General features: G+C 48.9%; 1 protein-coding gene across 1 annotated transcript in view; it reads right to left on the reverse strand.

Moving 5' to 3' along the window:
- Window positions 1–18,273, reverse strand: part of LOC146808913 (ly6/PLAUR domain-containing protein 3-like) — a 448,169-nt gene that overhangs the window by 373,960 nt on the left and 55,936 nt on the right. The gene's annotated exons all lie outside the window — the stretch shown is intronic.

Raw genomic sequence — 18,273 nt, forward strand, 5'->3', positions numbered from 1 at the left:
GACTGACGCACCAGGAAGCAGTGGTTTGCAAAAGACGAGAACTGTAGCCCATGGCCCTGATGTCATAGAGTCATCTGATAAACTTAAGGCCTTCAGTTTTGTATTTTCCTTTGAGCCCTTGAGGCAGTCTGTCTCTCTGACATGTTAGTCCACTGTCCAGCCTTACCAGGATACCCTGGTCTGAGGCGTGGTCTTGCACAGGTGAAAGGTCAGGAGGAGGTCCTGTGGAATCGGATCACGTGGTGCGGATCTGGTGCATCAAGACGTAAGTGTATACTTCAGGGATGATAAAGGTGTGCGGTGGGGGCTCCTTGCCTACTTCCCTGCCTGTGAAAAGCTGCACACACTCTCCCTGCTCTAAAGCCCTTGTGGCTGGTGGGTAAACAAGGCTGTTTACTTGGGTGTTGTTTCCCCCTCTCAGATGGGATGGGACTGCTGTGTTGTGTCAGCCCTGTGCGCTCCCTGGCTGGGTGTGGGCAGGAATGCTTGCAAAGAGGCCACCCCTCTCACTTTCCTCGTGTTGACAGTGAATCTTATCAGCTATCCTGGAAGCAGCCCTCTTCACACCTCTCACAGTACACATGTGATCCCCTTTGAAGGAGTGTAGGTGGGGGGGAGCCGAGGCAGGCTGGCTCCAGTTTGGACTCTGCTATGTGGCTGGTATGTGCCTCGAATATTTGTGGCACAAACGCTGGTGACAGCTCATCGGTGGTTTTGCAGACTTGAGGCCAAATTTACCACGCAAGTCAGGCATTTACTCTTGTAGATGTATGGCTAGTTTTGGAATACATTCACAATTTTAAGGAACATTCAGGACAGTCCCAGGAGCCCTCGCAGGCGTAATCATTTATTCGGACAGGAATGAGGAAACAGGGCAAAAACCAGCATTTGTTTGCAATATGTTTTTTTTTATCTTTCTCCAAAGGGGAATCCCCACATCTCCATTCTCATCATCAATAGAAATGTATTGCTAACACTTCGCAGTAGTAAATCTACAAGCACATTTGGGGCGGGCCGGGAACCTCCATGCTGTAGTGAATATTCACAAGCGTGCAAGTCTATGTCGTGCAGACTTTCACTGTGACCGCTGCTGCAAGGGAAAAGCAGATGGCACGCTGCAATAAACTCACAAAAAGTGTGGCTGGCCTGAAACAAAATAAAGACTGTAGCTAGGGAAATGGGTTTGTTCGGCGTGGGCAAGAGGCGATGCCCAAGGCGGGTCCGCTGCCTCTCATTCACTTCAATCTACAAACAAAAGCCCGGGAGGGGTGCGCGGTCATGCGCTTGTGCCCACCGCTGCACAGGAAAACCAGATGGCTTGCTAAAAGCAAACCACGAAAACAAAAAAAAGAATTTCACAACAAACACTTCAGTTCACTAGCAGCATGTTTACTGTAGTTAGGCAGTGCTGCATAGGCGTTCCCAAGTAAATAGAGGATGACAAAAAAAAGAAAGCGCATTAGCCTGTAAAAACCCTGAAAATAAAGCAGACAAGTGTAGAAACCAATTAAAAGCCAAGAGGTGGAGTAGGTGGAGTTTCCACACATATACAGATTACTTGATGCCTCGGAGAGGCAGCACATGTGCTGCCTATGCGAGACCTAAAAATAAACAAATACAGGAAAACAACAATCACATAAAAAATCTAAAACTCTTTATTATTCAGTTAAATTAAGAGTCAGGGTGAAGCAGAAACATAACGGATCAAAGAAAAGGCACCACAACTGAAATTAGGGACTGTCAAAATGCAGCAGGTAGACGACAAACAATCCAACCACAGATTACCAATGTCATAGATTTGTTCATCAGGCCTCTTCTTCCTAGTGTCCCATGCCATCTTTTTCGCTGGCCTTACAAGCACATTACTCAAAACTCAGTGATGAGTGTTTCGGTGCTGAAAGCGCTTCTCTTTCCTCTGGCCCGACACCGCCACAACATGACTGCAATGTTTTTCCAGTTCCTGCATGCCATTTCATCAGCTTTTCTTAATTAATCTAGATTTCTCCATCATTGGATATTTATTAAGTTGAATATGCCTTACAATGTCTCTGCATGTGTAGGACCAGGAACACTTCTCTGTGGAGGGAACTAAATCTCGCCAATAATAAATAAAAACTGCCAATGTAAAGCCAGCATTTTTTTTTTCATTTCCTGGAAAAATACACACATCGCATAAAAATACTACTACAAAATCAAAATGGGCACAAAACTACACTATTTTTTCTATATTTTCCCTTGCCGCCTCAAATAAAGGAAAGACTGCAGTCACGTTAATGCAGTTTAAGGCAAACACAATCCTAGGATGCATTATAGTGGCCTTTCATTCCCTATGTTAATTTTGATCAGCTAATGAACAAAGTAGGAATACCCCAAGCCCAGGAAAGAGCCTGGGCCAATTTACTCATGAATTCCCTGATGACGAACACTCAATGGTTCTTTTTTGCAGTATGAAAGTGTAAAGGGGAACAAGAAAATACTACAAATCAAATTTAATGTACAGTGCAACTAAAATGGCTACACAATAACCCAGTTCGACAACCAAATGAAGGTTAGTTAAATGTTATTATAAATTCGAAAATAAGTGAACATACATAAATCTCAGCATAAGGGTATAAAAATACAGAGGAAACAGAAGGAATCCAAATATTAGGAAAAGATTCACTTTATAGAGCGAGAAAAGGACAACAAGTTCTATCATTACTACATAAGTAAACAGAAAACAAAAATGGAGATTTCCCTGCATCAGTAGTTCGCTGGAGAAAAGCATTTAGTCCTATCTAACTCTACCGTTACTCTAAAGTGGCATCCCTATTTCAGAATTTAAACCAAAAGGTTAAGAAAAGGTGTCAGTGGTTAGAGCCTTCTGAAAAAGTCACTCTACCATCAGATGGGTGAAGCAGCATAAAGCCACTAACAGGAAAAAGTCATTTAGCATGCATGTGCTTTCGACGTTAAAGGCAAAATGGAATGGGCCACGTATCCCTCGCTACAGTGCATCGTATACCAAATCTCTTTCCACAGATGTCCCATAATGCGATTCTCAAACGTTTTCCACAATAGGCTCATCCTCGGGTTTTTCCATGGCGTCGGTTCATTCCACGACCTTCTCCATGTACACTCCTTTGCAACAATTTGTCCTTGGTCTCCTAACCCTCTCCCATTTGAACACACTTTCTTCCATCTTATCTTCGCCAGACAATGCGAACTGTGGCCTCTTCATGCCTCAACTATCTAAGAAAACAATCACCTTACTCTCCGCTAACGAAGCATTTGTCCACCTGCAGTGAGAAGCATGAAAACATGTAACATTTCTACGAAACTCGCATGAGAATCTTAGAATGAATTCAGAAATGAGAACATCCAATTAATGTGTTCTGAAATCAGGCTTAAGACTTAAGCTAAAATAATAAATGCACTAGGTTAGTTATGATTCACGGTTAACATTTTCAAATGTTCATTAGCATTTTCAATAGGCACCTTTACTAAACTACATTAATTTGATTATTCCAACAACATTATTAGCATAATAAACATTCAAAATGCATTTAATATCTCAGTTTGCCACATCACTAACAACCATTATGTAAATATATGACATCCTTTTTATGTAATAACTACAAATAAATCATTTGTTAAACTCACATTGAATCATGGTATTATCACAAATGTATGTTAATTAGTTCACATATATTCTACCATCTAATTTCATCAACAACACTAAGGGGCCGATTCCGATCCTGTATTTTTTTTACCCATACGACTCGTATCAGTAAATTTTTCCATAGGAATCGTACAAGTCCCGTCCGACCCATGAAGTATGATTCGTATGTGAAAAATACATACGGATCTGCCCTATCCGTACGAATCAGATCGGGAAAAGTTGTACGAGACGGACCCGGACACTTCTCCGTACGAAGCCTAAAAATACAGTCCAATCGTACAGGTACAATCCGGACCGGCTTACCGAATTACAAATTGTACGGAAAACGTCCCGTACACGGGGAATCACTTGTACATATGCGATGTCGGTGTATGCACTGTACATATGCAATGTCGGTGTACGCACCATACATAAGCAATGGCGGTGTACACACCGTACATATGAAATGTCGGTGTACGCACCGTACATACGCAATGTTGGTGTACGCACCGTACATAAGCAATGGCGGTGTACGCACCCGCACCGTACAGATGCAATGTCGGTGTACGCACCGTACATAAGCAATGGCGGTGTACGCACCGTACATAAGCAATGGCAGTTTAAGCACCCGCACCGTACATACGCAATGGCGGTGTACGCACCGTACATAAGCAATGGCGGTGTACGCACCGTACATATGCAATGGCGGTGTACGCACCGTACATAGCAATGTCAGTGTACGCATTGTACATCCACAACGCATGGAGGTGTGTGCCTGTACGACTCGTACCCCTGTAACGTATTGAACCACGGACACTGTAAAACAGCACAAGGAGGGTCTATTCAAATCGCACAACACCACAAAACACGTCTACACTGCACAAAAAATGGAAAGGACTGACCCGGACACATTTAAACAGGCAAACAGAGGGGCAAACTCACAACCACCCCATATAACACACCCACCAAAAATTCAAACTGAGCCCCACCCACAAATGGACCAATAAAAATGGCCCACATACACAAACCATGAGCCTTTGCAACAGACTCACTGCAGCTAGAGAGCACACACCAACAACTGCACCCATCCACCTTAACATATACACCTCCACACAACCTCCTTCACACATACCCCCTCTTCACATTCAGACCCACACCGTCACATTCATACCCACACACAAACAATCATCCACACCCTCACCCCACACCATGCCCACAGACAAGAATCCAAAGTTCACAAGGGAGGAACTGGAGTTCCTTGTCAATGAAGTCATCAGAGTCGAGCCACAGCTGTTTGGAACATTGGTCAGACAGACCAGCATAGCCGAAAAATCACGCCTGTGGCAGAGGATTGTCAATAGGGTGAATGCTGTTGCACCCATCAGAAGGACCAGGACCGAATGCCAAGCCAGGTGGTACGATCTGCGGAGGGCGGTCAAGAGAAAAATGAATGACGACTACGCCCAGAGCAACATCACTGGAGGTGGTGCGCCCCGCAGACCAGTACATTTCCATCCCTGGGAGGAGAAGGTGATGGGCATGCTTCTGCCGGTGGGAGTACATGGACTACAAGGAGTTCCAGAGCCTGGTGAGTAACTTACGTAACATGGGGTAATGGCATCCACACCCCAACTACACCAAATGCATGCAACTACCCCCAAGCCCTCACCGGCCAGAACCACACTCAAAAACAACGCTAATGCCAATAACATGTGTATGCCCCATTGAGAAAGCAACGCCATGCTATGTCCCATGCTACACGAAGCACCAAACCAAGAATGGATGTCCGGTATGCTGGGAGGGTGGGTGGCACAAAACGCATTGTTGAACTCCAGACACAATTGCCCTCATCCCATATGGCAAAGCTACATACCAATGAACCATGCGCAATACACAGGGATTGGGAAAGTCCTGACAAGATAGATCACACTCGGCCCTGGTGTAGGCAGCACAAGGCCCTCCTGTGACCAGTGCAAACACAAACATCAAGACAACAAGGTCAGATATCTAGGACAGGAACTCACACTCACTGTCATGGCAGCATGCTCCATGGGGGGACAGCTACATCACCTGGGAGACCCCGGGCCAAATCACACTACACACACCAGCAGGCCCTGTCACACACACCTTTTACACAAGCAGACACCCCCGGGACAGGCAATGGATTTACCCACTGTCACAATGGACATGTAACACAACAAGACCAATACATAGCCGAAGAAGCATCCAAGCAAAAAATCTACATGTCAAAGACTCAGGAGAACATATCAATCTGTCCCCCGCAACATACCCATACACAAGTGAACATTGAGGAGAACGCTAGGCACATACAACTACCTGGAGGAACAGTGCCAACTTGAATGTGTATGAAACATGCATGTTGCATGAAACAGCATTAACATTGTCTGTCTCTCACACACAGGGCAACGTGATAAATCTCCCCCCAACAATGGGGGGGAAGAATCACAGTCCCAGGCTCGGGAGGAACCGGATCCCACCGGCAGCGACGCCTCTCAACACTCTGCGGATGACCCCGACCGACCTGGACCCTCTGGTGTCCAAGCCCCTGCAGCACCTGGTTCAGGAACATCTGTGCCAACCACCACCCCCATTCCTGCCACATCCCAGGAGACACCGAGGAGCCCTGCCCGCAGTGAACAACAGAGCCAGCCTGACAAGGAGGGACAAGGTGTGGCGGGCACCCAAGAGGAGGCAGGCAACACCGCCACTTCCATCCCTCAGGGGTCCAGTCGACCCGATGTGCCCACAATGGCAGGCCAGGCTCGTGTGGGCAAGGGTGGTGGAAGTGGAGGCAGGCAGAGGCGAGAACCTGACCAGCCAGCTGAAGGGACCGGTATGTCACACATACACAACATGATGGAGGCATACCGACGTGACACCAGGGAGTTCAGGTAGGTAGTGGTGACCCTCACAGAGATCAAGAACCAGCAGGCTGAGCAACACGCCAGTCAACAACAAAACCAAGGACAGATGGAGGCAAGACTGGTTGAGCTCCTGGCGGTGCAAAGGTACATAAGCCATTCACTCCGTCGGATCGCCGACAGCATGGGCAACCCTCGCTGTTCCACCAGGTGCAGACCACCACCAGCCTCAGGGAGGGAGGAGGAGGATGATTCGTCCGACGGAGCGTCCCAAGCATCGTCAAGGCCTGCATCTGAGGGTCCCGCAAGGAAGGTGGGTCGTCCACGGAAAAGACCGTGAGAGGCAGCGGCCCATCCACAACTCCCAGGTCACCTGGCCTGGCACCTGGCCTTCATGTGCGACAGCATCACCTCATTGACTGACATCATCTGCAACATGGACCTGCTGGTCACAGTCTGACCAATGATGCCAAACACTGTGGTCTGGACTCTGATGGCTTCAAATGCCAAGGATCCCATCTCCCCCTGTGAACTTTGGATTCTCTGGTCCCTGCATTGCACCTTTTCATGTGCACAAATCACGCCACAGAGCTATAATTAAAAAATTAATACTTGACATTTTATGTTGCAGTCATTTAGCATGAGTACACAACATACATGTGGGGATATGTCAAAGTATGCCTGAGTGTGGAACTAACTCCAGCCATCCATACACTTGGATTTGAGTCCGCTCGAGGACACATGAGTCACAATGTATCACCAAATACAGACATGGAGCCCAATACTCACCCGTGATGGCCTCAAGCTGCTGAGGGGGGGCTTGCAATACTGCTCAGACAGACCAATTTGGAAGAGTATCATGAAGGTGTAGAGGTCATGTGTCATGTTGATGTGCCCGGGGAGGGAGTCCCAGGTCTGTTTGGCGAGGTGGGAGAACTATCTCCTGCATGCAGTTTTTATGTGGATGTGATGAATGGTGGCCAGGGCAAGGTGGGCTGCATGGAGTTGGGCCAACTGGGTGTTGGATGACAGACGTCCAAGGTCGGTTTTGGGTCTGGGGTTGTGGACTGCCTCCTGAGTGTGGTTGAGGAGTCTGAAGGTGATCCAGCAGCAGACAGTGAGACATTGTAGCTATCTCGGGTGGGCGGTGATGTGGCTGGTGCAGGGGATGTTGAAGATGAGGTGTGCGGATGCATCCTGGATGTGGATAAGTTCTCCTGCAGTTTTGCTGTTGTTCTCCGTAGAGGCCGGTGCTGTAGTCACTTTGCATTCAGTCAGCTGGACACACACATTGCAACACATGCCACTCAATGCTACACGCTTGCACACTCATACCCAGTGACTCACAATTATGAGAAGAAGTTGCGTATGAGCTGACTCCGGATATCATCCTCCTCCTCCTCATCACTTGCCTCGTGACCAAACCCTGGATCCTCCACGGGTGGATGTTCCTCCTCATCAGGATCAAGGATGAGTGGCACTGCCTTCTCAATGGCCATGTTGTGCAGCATGCAGCATACGAGGAAGATTTGGCAGACCTTCTCCGGGGCATAAGGGAGGGACCCGCCTGTCTTGTCCAGGCACCGGAATCGGCTCTTCAGGAGTCCAAACGCCCTCTCAATCACTCGCCTGGTCTGCCCGTGTGCATTGTTGTACCGGTGATCTGCAGCTGTTCTTGGGTTGCGGAGAGGTGTCATCAGCCATTGCATGTTGGGATATCCAGAGTCCCCTACATGGAAACATCATGTAAATAAGTGGGTCAGGAGATGCCGTAAGAGCCAAAGATACCGGAACACACAGGACAAACAGAGTATACCCACCAACAAGACATGCTCGTTCGTTGTGCAGCCGCAGCATCATTTGTGGCACCCTGCTACGCCTCATGATGTAGGCATCGTGTGCTGATCCTGGAAAACGCGCACAGACATGGGAAATCAGCATGTTAGCAAGACACACCACAAGGGCATTTATCGAGTGGTAATGTTTTCTATTGCGAAAGGCTTGTTCCTGTGCCTGTGGTGGTACCAAAGCCACATGTGTCCCATCAATGGACCCAATTACATGGGGCATCCCTCCCAGGGCATAGAAATCACCCTTGGCCTCTGTCAACTCCTCAGGAGTAGGAAATTTGATGAATTCATCAAGGTGCTCCAACATGGCTGCTAAAACATCACGCAGGACACGGCTGAACATTGTCTGTGACATCCCACCCACATCAGCTATGGTGTATTGAAACGTACCTGTGGCAAAAAAATGTAGGGCTGCCATCACCTTCATCTTGGGGGTCAGCGCAGTAGGATACCTGTTTCGCGGTTGGAGGTGTGGTGCCAGCTTGTCTGTCAAGTCCACAATCAACTTGCGAGTGAATATGTAATTGCGGATGCAGGCACGTTCCCTCATGACACCCAAGTCTGGCATTGTTCTTGGGACAGGCTGTGCCCTGCAAGAGATTGTTTGTAAGAATGAAGATAGAGAGTCTGCCAATATCAATGTCAATGAACATAGCACATGCTACACTGCTAATACACATCAGGTAACTATGGAGTCGGGTGTGTGCAATACATACAGGACACATATGCCAGCTTGCTGGCACTCCTACAAAAAGCAAGATACACCTGTTTGTCAAGTATACATGACATGCCCTGAAATGAGCTGGGGGCCAGTCTGAGTGAAGAGCCACAGATATCACCGGAGTGACACACAACCACATAGCTGCATTGGAAGGATGTCATCTCATCCACACAGCTGACTGCAAGGCACACGCACAGGTCACATGGAATGTCAAATGTACATATCAAACACAGTGTGATGAAGGGGTACACGTGACAACACAAAGACACAGCCATTGAGACAACGCACACATGTATGACTGGGAAAATATGATGTCCGATGCACACAGACCCTACAGCCGTGGGAAGCCACATGTGGCATGGTGTGCATAGATGTGTTCCATGCCCATCTCCACACAGACCCCTGTTGGATGCACCAAAAGCAGATGCAGTTGACGGGACACGGACATCAAGCTCATGGAAACACATGACACACACCTGACATAGTCACAAAGGGGCACGCTGATCGTGACATGTCAGTTGATAGAGTGTCCCTGGCATTATGAGACAGGTGCAGGTGTTGATGACTGTGCCATCCCACTGCTGATGTGCATGACACAGTTGGACTACAGACACACATGTGGCAAGTGGCAAGGTGATGTGTGCCACATAGTGCCCCATCACACATGACATGTGTCCACAGGTCATCACACATCAATTGTGCAACTAGATGAGATGACCTGTGCAATATCACTGGCTGCCACACATAGGGCCTGCACATGAAAGTATGCAATGACAAGTACTTGATGGACAACCTTGTGCGACTCGTAGCCCTCCATTCCTGGCATGTGTACGCCTGTATTACCATTGTAAGCGTGTGAAACGCGCACCCGTATGGGTACTACTAGTAGTACACGTACGTGTACTACTAGTGTGTACCCGTACGTGTACTAAGGTAGTACATGTACGTGTATGCACTGTACTACTAGTGCGTACACAGTACGTGTACTCCTAGTGCGTACACGTACGTGTACTCCTAGTGCATACATGTACGTGTACTACCTTAGTACCCGTATGTGTACGCACTAGTAGTACACGTAAGTGTACGCACTAGGAGTACACGTGTGTGTACGCACTAGGAGTACAGTGCATACACGTACGTGTACTACATTAGTACTCGTACGTGTACGCACTGTACTACTAGTGCGTACACAGCACGTGTACTCCTAGTGCGTACACGTACGTGTACTCCTAGTTCATACATGTACATGTACTACCTTAGTACCCGTATGTGTACGCATTAGGAGTACACGTACATGTACGCACTAGTAGTACACGTAAGTGTACGCACTAGGAGTACACGTGTGTGTACGCACTAGGAGTACAGTGCATACACGTACGTGTACTACCTTAGTACCCGTACGTGTACGCACTAGGAGTACACATACTGTGTACGCACTAGTAGTACACGTACATGTACGCACTGTACTCCTAGTGCATACACAGTATGTGTACTACTAGTGTGTACACGTACGTGTACTCCTAGTGCGTACACATACGGGTACTACCTTAGTACCCGTACGTGTACGCACTAGGAGTACACATACGTGTACGCACTAGGAGTATGCACTAGGAGTACACGTACGTGTCAAACGCACTGTACAACTGGTGCCGTAGGGGTACGTGTCAAACGCACTGTACACCCACAATCATTGCGTGTGTACGCTTCATTTCACTATTGTACTGGTGCCGTAGGGGTACGTGTGAAATGCACCGTACCTGTGTGTGGATTTCAAAATTACATAGGGGACACATAAGGGACAAGTATTAGGCCCTAAATGCATGCTGGTTGTCATGGAGACAGAATTTTCGGTTGAAAAGTGTCGATCAGGTGTCCTGGAAAAGTCAGTTGGCCACAAAATACAATGTTGCAAAGTGGTTGTTGACTTGACATGATGCTCAAAATTTTAACGTTGCGAATGCTGTCATTGGTGTATGTTTAAAGGGATTGGAGTAAACGTACAATGCTAATGAGTCTGACCAATCACTATGTACTCCTCAAAATGAATGCCCCTCTGCAAGACAGATATAAGGCAGCCAGAACCCATGAAAGGGCACTTGCCTGCACAACTTTCCAGTCGACCACATTGCTGCTGTCTCTGCTTCCTCTGGACCATGTCACGTACTGTGGAGAGGGCCCAGCCACTCACCCTGGAGGATAATGGGGACTTGCTGAACGTCCTCCTCCCACAGTACCCCAAGCTGTATGGGAGACCAGGGGAGCAGGTGAGTGCTGAGTCCACTACCTTTGCCTATGCACCTGTTGTGTGACTGTGAATATTGTGTCCAGGTGGGACAGACATGCAATGTTGTTTAGAGTGGGTCCCAGGGGGGGGGGGACATGCTGATGTCTCTCATGCAAAGCATGATGTAGTTCCTGTGTGCACTCCTCACTTGCATTGTGCTTACTGTGACTTTCACTGCATAGTACATGACACATTCAGCCTGGCAAATTCTTGGTGGCTTTTTTTTCCTATTGTCCTGAGGTGATTCAGTGGTCCCCCCGGTGTGACAGGTGACTGTACCCACAGATGTGTATGAGTTGAGTGGACCTGTGGTGAGAGTGTCCAAATGATGTGCATGACCTCATGGACATTGATGTGTGTGAATGTTCCTTGTCATGTGGCTGAGTGTCTATGTGAAGTGTTGCACCACAGCTGCATGGAGGTGGCAACAGATCTACCCATCTGATGTGACAAGTAAGCCGTGCTGTGTGTCTGACTTGCAGAGCTAGCATGACACCCCACTGGCAAGTGGCACATGTGCAGAGTGAGGGTTGTATCCGCTGTTGTCAATGACAGGCGAGTGATCTGTGCTTGGGTGTATCTGTCTAGTATGCTGAGGGTGCGTCAGTGGAGTGGGACATGTGACTGCTTGGCACGTGCTGGCCATCAGCCTGCTGTTGCATGTGCTGCACAGTGTGTGGCATGATCAGTGAGTGTGTCGCACCCCTCATGCCAACCTGTTGACTTTCAATGCCATGTAGTGCATTGGGGCTTGCACACAGGCAAATTTCTTATAGTGTATGATGTAATTCCTGTCTGCATCCTATGCCCTGTTCAACATTTCAAAGATGTTCAAATGTGTGTCTCTGGGACATGGAGCAGGTGTATTGATGTTGTGTCACTTTGTCATCCTGACAGGTAACTGCCTACGAGAAGGGGGTGATCTGGAAAGACATCGTCAGGGCCGTGAGATCGGAGGGGGAGCGTAGTCGGCAGCTGCCACAGGTCCGCAAGAGGTGGCAGGACATCCAGTGCTGGACCCGGCGGATCGCCCGGGTCCAGCTTGGGCTTGACCTTCCTCGCCCCCACGGCGACCGCCGACGCCTGACCCCCCACATGAGACGTGTCCTGGCGGTGGTCTTCCCTGAGCTCGATAGGCAGTTACAGGAGAGACTGCAGCAAGGAGGGGGTAGGTACATGGCTGTTTGTCGTGTTATGTGTCGCCAGCTTTTTGAAGTGCTCTGTAGCCTGGATACACTCCCAGAGTTTATATGTGCAGTGCATTTTCTGTTCCCCAATGTCACCTGGTGCTCTTTTTCATCCCTTCCCCTCTTTGACATGTGTCCCCTGGTCTGTGTGTAATCACATTTGCACATGGTCATCTAGGGTGCCATCAAATCTAAGTACACATTGCTTTCTGCATCATGTGGGAGGGTGGTCTGTGACTTGTGTTGGTACCTTGCCTGTGCCATGACCTGTTCACTATGTTGGGCGTCCATATTTGTTGTCACTGATGATGATTTTCAACATAGGAGTGTGAGCTTTCAAATGAACACCCTTGCAGCATGCATGACCAATGTTGTGGCCTCAAACATGATGTGCATGAGTGAGAGATATGCATAGTGCCATGATGGTTGAACATGGTACAGTCAGCTCATTCCAGGACCACGGAGCAGTGTGCCCACTACAGTCCCTTGAGACACCCTGGCCTCCTAATCATGTGTGTCATCCAACACTGTGCCCATTCTCTGTGGGTTCAGCATAGGTCTGCCACTGTGGTATTGTTCCCTGGCCTAGTTTGTATTTTGCAAATGTGTGCTACATGTGTCCACTGGACAGGGATACACCATTTTGCTTGTGCATACTCACACTGGGCAGTGCCTGTGTGGCTATTCACAACAATCTGTTGATGGTTGTTTGTCACAAATATGTGTTGCCAGCCCCACGAGGTGATGTTGTGTAAATGAAGCAATTTTTCATGCACAGTTATTGTAACCCTGAATAAGAGGTGTCACTTCTTGATCTGTATCAATCACATTGACTCAGGTATGGGGGGGTGTGCGGGTGTGGCATACATGTGCAACCCTGATTTTTCATTGCCAGGTCTGACTTGTGTGTGAGACTTGGCTGTACAGAGAATCACCGTGCAGTGCCCCTGTGATGCTGGCCAGTGCTTGATGTTCGTGCTTTGCAGCCTGTGTCAGTTTTTTACAAACATGAATCCTACTCATACATTTTTGCCACCTGTGTGTGGTTGAGATGCAACGCAGTTTGGACTTTGTGTGCTGACATCTCTGTATACATTCTGGCTGGCCATGAGGGTGTCCCCACAGTACAGCTATGCTTTTTTTCAACCCAATTGCAGGCCCATTAGCTTATGCATTGTCCTGGGTGTGGACATGTGTGCCACTCCGATGACAGGCAGTAGGTCATATGTGTAGCCAACTGTGTAATCAGGTGACGGATGGCCATGTGACAACTGACATAATTCAAGTTGTTACTACCAAAATATTGTACCTTGGCACTCACAGCACTTGTCAACAGTTGTTCATGTTTTAAATGTGTAAATTTGAAGATTTGTGTTAGAACACTGATGTGCCTGCATGAAAAAAGTCTCCCAAGGAAGTGCACACCAAACGACATTTCCACTTTCATGGAACACGCTGGCACCTTTTCAAAGAAGTCACTGTTAGAATTACATGGTGTTGCAGATTCTCCATATACATGTTCCCAGAGTGGTCTTGATTTTGTGAGACTCCTTTGTTGTTGGTGATACAAAATAACGAGTCTCAAGACATCAAGACCTCCGTGGGCCCATGTATATGTACTTTCTGCAACACCATTTATTTCTAACAGTGGCTTCTTAGAAAAGGTGCCAGCTTCTTCAATGACAGTGTCAATGTACTTTTGTGTGCACTGCCTTGTGCGACATATTTCATGCAGGCACATGAGTGTTCTTTTCACGAAATGGCCACTTGGCACATTCAAAACATGTTGATTGTGTCAAGTATTGTGAGTCCCAAGGTAGCAAAATTTTTTCGTTTTGTGTTCCAAAGTACTTACAGGTCTCCGAGTGTGGTGACACCTTGAGTATTGAGGTGTGTTAGTTTACCTTGGGTGCACCACTACTGTTTATTTCAGGGTAAACAAGAGGTGGCATGACTTCTTTCTATTGCTGTGCTCACCGGTTCACAGACACTCGCTTCTCAATGTATTTCTCATTCAATTTGTGGCCTTTTGTGTATTTTTTTTCCTGGTGTCCAAGTTGCATAGTGGGTCTACCAACTGGGCAGTACAGGGGTTACATATGTGTGGAGTAATCTAGCTGTTACTCATGATGCATTGCCTGATATGCACTGTGACCAATTGTTCTTGTGCTCATGTGTCAGGTGTATACAGGTGACTGATGCATTTTGGTTTCTTTTCCTTGCCCACAGCATCATCATCCGCAAGCGAGGGAGACACCTGCATGGACCTGGAGGAGGGACCCAGTGACAGTGCCACCAGTGCTGTGGAGGCAGAAGGAGCCAGTGGCACGGAGGGCGAGGGGAGTCAGTCGGAGGACCTGTCTGGAGGTGAGAGCATCTACGACGCTGACAGGTCCGAGGCTGACCTCCTTGAGGAGGCGGAGGATGCAACAACAACTGGCAGCATTCCATCTGTACCCGCCTCCTCCATTGCCATCTCCGCCCTCCCAGTTGCTCCCGTCCCTTCTGTCCGTGCAGAGTCCCACCATGTCTCCTTCGTCCCAGGCACCGCACCCCCTGCCCCTGTCACCCCTGCTGCCCTCAGTGAAGAGTCTGTGGACATACTGCGGCAGTTGCAGGTTGGTCAGGTATCGGTGCTGACTGTCCTCCATGGACACACTAAACTGTTCACACAGTTGGTTTCGTTCGTGGAGGGCATGTCATCAACGATGTCTGAGAAATGCAGGATTCTGCGGTCCATGGACTCTTCCCTGACGGCAGCAGTTTCTCTCCTACAGCGCTCCATCCCCCCCCTACCCCGGACCCATCCACACTGCCCTCTCCCATGCCTGCCCAACACACACATAGACAGTCACGGGCATGCACCCCAACAGACATATCCAGCACACCCCCAAGTAAGGCGCAGCGCACACCTCCTGGCACGCACACTCAGGGGGATGTAGGCACACCCACAGGGTCTGGGGGCAGACGACAGACACGCAGCCACAGTCGCAGTCTGCAGTCCTCACAACCCTGTTCCTCCAAAACCACTCCCCTTAGCTCCCCTGCCAAACTCTCACCCAAGGACATCTATATGGGTGACCTGCGCCTCGCCCCCACTGAGTCACCACACCACAAGCGGGCGAGGAAGTCCCCGGGCCCGGGAGTTGAGTCCCCCACCATGTCCACCCCGTCCCCCAAGAGCGCTGTACCCCATCCCTCAGCCACCACACCCTCCGTTGGCCCTGGGGTATCTTCAGGTGCAGGGGTTAAGATGGCGGCCCTAGCAGAAGTGTGCAGCGCCGTCCTCACCTCCACCTTTGGCGCTGCCCCACCTCCTGTGGTGGAGACATCCACCCCTGCACCCACCACACCTACCCATCCCCCTACTGTCCCTGCGGTGCCTGGGCCTGCCACAGATGATGCCCCCCCCGGTCGACAAACCTTGAGGTTCCTTTGTGCAAGCAAGGTAGGGGTGGCCGCGATACCCTACGTCCACCCTTGGACTAGAAAAATGGACTGGCCATTGGCCTTTGTACATAGTCTATCTTTAAATCATTTTATTTTTGTGCTGAATAAAGCCTTTTCTTTTGCTTTCAACACTATTGCATTTCAGGTACTTGATGTTGGTGATGAGGCTCATGGAGTTGGTGTTCTGGTAAAGTGTTAGGGTTCAGAGAAATGTTTTTGTATGATGGTCATGAGGTGGACCATGGGATCTGTGTGCCATCACAATGTCTCAGCAAAGAATCATTGGCAGTGCGTGTTGATTTGTTTTTGAGACATTGTCCCAAAGAGTGTTCCTTCCTCTGCGGCACTTGACATCTTCCCTGCAAACAGTTGCACATTTGTTGTGCTGACCTGTGTCAACATTTCCTTTGTTGGTGAGGGAACCCTTCTACAATGGCCCTGCCTGCTCACCGATGTCTCCTGCTGAATCGTCTGTGCCATCCTTGCTAGTCACTGTACTTGTGTTTTGGGTATGTAGGAATGCCTTCAGGGACAAATTGGCCCTTTTCAGCACTATGCATGTGTGTAATCATGGCCTACCACACAAATGGTACTTGTTATGCAGGGTATTTGTGCACCTGACTCACAATTGTGGGCATTGTATCTAGTGGAATTGAACCCTATTCCTTCCATGAGAGACAACATCTTGGTGGCTGGACCAGCACCTGAACATTCCTATCACTCCTGGGATGTGTGTGACAGTGTGTGTTCCCTTTGGCTATCTTAGTTTTGTATGCAGTTACATGACTATACAGTCTTTTGGCATGAATTCAGGGTGTGTATTGTGCTGCATCCGCCATGGGTGGGTATGCATGTGTTATATGTCCTCACACCCACATGTGGTGTGTCATGCAGTGTGTGAAAGACATACATCCTCCTGGGAGTGGGACACTGCTGTTAGTGATGTGTTGTAATAGCACTAAAATCATAATCAAAAGTTAGGGATGCGTCCATACCACTATGTAGGTGTGGTCATCTGATAATGATGTACACCCCCCCATATCTCTGTCCACTGCTGGGAGTCATATGCACCCACCCCTCATATGTCTGGACACTGCTGGGAGTCCTCTGCACCCACCCCTCATATCTCGGTCCACTGCTGGGAGTCCTCTGCACCCACTCCTCATATCTCTGTCCACTGCTGTGAGTCATATGCACCCACCCCCATATCTCAGTCCACTGCTGGTAGTCATATGCACCCACCCCTCATATGTCTGGACACTGCTGGGAGTCATATGCACCCACCCCTCATATCTCTGTCAACTGCTGGGAGTCATATGCACCCACCCCTCATATCTCTGTCCACTGCTGGGAGTCATATGCACCCACCCCTCATATGTCTGGACAATGCTGGGAGTCCTCTGCACCCACCCACGCACCCCCTTGGAACAGTACACTGCTGGCCTGGACCTACACACACACCAATATGAAGGTAACATGCTGGGCCAGTCCTCTAAGCCCACATTCCTGGTGTGTCTACGCCTCGTATCCAAAATGTACTAGTGCCGTAACGGGGTACGTGTGGTACACACCGTACCCACGCATTCATGCGTGTGTACGGTCCGTATCACTGTTGTACTGTGCCATAGGGGTACGTGTGGTACGCACCGTACCCACGCATTCATTGCGTGTGTACGGTCCGTATCACTGTTGTACTGTGCCGTAGGGGTACGTGTGGTACGCACCGTACACGTCCACTTCCGTTGTTGCGGTATGCAGGTGTTGCTGGACACGCCCCCCCCAAGTGACCAGACCCTGGTGGTAATGTATGACCTCCATATTATATGTTTGGCTTTGAGTATGGGGTATGTTTTCTGCCCCTCACCCCCACCCTGGCCCCTGGGTGTTGTTCTCACCTTCTGCGTCGTGTGCGTCGGGTGCGTCGGGTGCGGTGCACCAGGTCGTAGGCCAAGAGGACCGGGATGACACGTACGACGGGGTTCATGGCGTGTACGTCGCATACCGTTGCATAGAGGTTCGCGTAGGACTCTGCTTTTCCGGCTGTGTTTGGGTCCTGTAAAAAAAAGAGACGTACGGAGTGACGTAGGTACGAATCGTACTTGCTTGGCTGGAAACCGCTGCCTGAATACGTCCGGACGTCGCATACAAGCTGTTCCAGATCAGAATCATAGTTTTTTTTTTACCCGTACGGGCTTTTGTACGAAATGTACGGAAATAGGCTTTCTGTACGATTCGTTTCCTAGGTTGTACGGAAAGTTT

Source organism: Triturus cristatus, chromosome 7 (assembly GCF_964204655.1).
Source record: "Triturus cristatus chromosome 7, aTriCri1.1, whole genome shotgun sequence".
In the NCBI taxonomy this organism is placed as follows: Eukaryota; Metazoa; Chordata; class Amphibia; order Caudata; family Salamandridae; genus Triturus; species Triturus cristatus.